The sequence below is a fragment of the Galeopterus variegatus genome, unplaced genomic scaffold (assembly GCF_000696425.1).
Source record: "Galeopterus variegatus unplaced genomic scaffold, G_variegatus-3.0.2 Scaffold218, whole genome shotgun sequence".
NCBI classification, from domain to species: domain Eukaryota; kingdom Metazoa; phylum Chordata; class Mammalia; order Dermoptera; family Cynocephalidae; genus Galeopterus; species Galeopterus variegatus.
The window spans coordinates 847,875-850,307 of record NW_007726329.1 but is presented as its reverse complement, the minus strand read 5'-3'; positions in this window follow the sequence as shown (position 1 = coordinate 850,307).

Sequence of the window (2,433 nt, the reverse complement as noted above, 5' to 3'; positions counted from 1 at the left end):
ATCCCTGTAACCTAACCAGGTAACAAACATCAGGTATATCTGAAATAGTAAAAAGAAAATTGCAAACAAAATAATTGGCCCTCAATAAGGAGAATGTGTGAAAAAAAATTATTTGTGGAACACTGTGCAGCTGTTTAAAGGAATGCAATAGAGCTGAATGGACAGTCCATGATATATTATTGAGTGGAAAAAATGAGTTTTGTGACAACAGAGGTGGATTCAGAGGAGACTTCCATGTTTGACTTTTTGGTTTTGTTTGAAACGTTTATAATGCACACAGAGTAGAATTATAAAGTTAAAATGAATAAGGAAAAAATAATAAAACATAAGCACTGAAAAAAGGCAGATCTCTATGACTCTCTGAGTCAACAGTCCAGAGGTGAGCAGTCCAAGCTGATGAAGGGATTCTGCTCCATGAGGCCATTCAGGGCCCCAAGTCCTTTCTATGTTGTTGCTTCACCACTCCCCTGGCATGTTGTCTTCAACTGCATGGTCAAAACTGGGTTGCTGTAATGCGACATTTCTGCCAGTGAGGAGAGGAGAGAGGAAGTCCAGTGCAAGTTGTACGAAATGCAGGGTGGGGATGGGAGAGTGGGGAGAGAGACACGTCTATCCACTCTATGATATGCTAATAATGTGATAATTTCCCTGGGGACGTGCCTTAAAGTGATAGCTCCTATATGAAAGTTGCACATACTATAGCCAAATCTAGCTGCAAGGGGGGTTGGGACAATGTGGTCCATCACTGGGCAGCATGGCCCAAATAAAATTTGAAGAATTCATTCAATTGTTAAAAGGAAGAAAGGAAATGGACATTGTAGGACAGAAAAACAGAGAGAGTGAGTTACCAAGAAAGTGCCTGTTAGGTAGTAGTCATTTAGTATCTCTAAACCGACTCTGAATTTTAACAAAGAGAATAATCCCTGTTTCTAAGAACCTTAAGTCTAGTAGAATTGTCTGGTCCCTTTCTCTCTCCATTCTCCCACCCTCACCCTGCATGACTCCAGCAGGACTGTTCACACCTTGCCCTCCGGAGCTCCAGGCCTACAGGTACATGCTGTTCTCTCTCCATGAAACTCCTTTTCCCAATTCCTCACCTGACTGGCTGCCTTCCACTCTTCTTTGCTCAAAACTCAACTTAGTTGCCATGTCCTATTAGAAGCCCTGCCTAAACCCCTCCATCTAAGTTAATATCCCCTACCCATGTTCCTATGGTGGGGTGATGAGCAGACAGGACTTCAAATCCCAGCACCACAGAAACAGAACAAATAGGATGTAGATAGATAGACAAACACACCGATAGATAGATAGATAGATAGATAGATTGATAGATAGATAAAAATTTAAGGAATTGGCTCACGTGATATGATTATGGAAGTTGATCTGTAGTTGGCAAGCTGGAGATTGGAAGAGCCAATGGTATAGTTCCAGTCCAAAGACGAGTAGGCACCAGACCTGAGAAGAGCCAATGTTTCAATATGAATCTAAAGGGGAAAAAAATGTCCCAGTTCAAGGCAGTCCCACAGGAGGAAATTCCATCTTATTTAGTCTTTTTGTTCTATTCAGGCCCTCAATTGATTGGATGAGGCCCACCCACATCAGAGAGGACAACTTGCTTTACTCAGTCTATGGATTCAAGTGCTAATTTAGCTGGATGGTTAGCTCAGTTGGTTAGATTGCAGCCTTATACCACCATAGTTGGTCACAGTTTCGGATCTCCATACTGGCCAGCCACCAATAAAAAAAAAAAAATCACAAATGTTAATTTCATCCAGAAACACCCTCCCAGACACATCTAGAATAATGCTTGATCAAATATCTGGGCATCCCATGGCCCATTCAAGTTGACACACAAAATCAACCAACACACTTTGCAAGGATTGATTTACTCATCTGTAAAATGAGGTAATAATGTTGCCCACCTCCTTGGATGGACAGGAAGATTAGATGAAATACTATATGTGAAGTAATTAGGGGGTGCCCAGCCCAGAGTATATATTCCATCCATGTTATCCATCATCTCCAGCAGACCAATGACATTTGTATGATGTGTAATCACCCCATGGACTGTGAGCTTCTTGAGGGCTAGAATAAGACTTAGCCCACACTAGGAGTTCAAGGATGTTCCCTGAAGTAATGAACAAATAAATAATCATGTGATCACAGGAATGTTTCATTATAAAATTGCATTGCCAGCTTCCTCAAAAAAGTTAAACACAGGGGCCGGCCCGGTGGCGCACTGGATAAGTGCGCGGCTTGGGAAGCGCGGCGGCGCTCCCGCCCGAGGGCTCAGATCCCACATACAGACCGGTTCCCGCTCACTGGCTGAGCAAGGCGCGGGAGCGACACTGAGGGTTGCAATCCCGTTGCCGGTCCCCGGTCCGGTACGGGGGCAACACTGAGGGTTGCAATCCGTTGCCGGACACGGAAAAA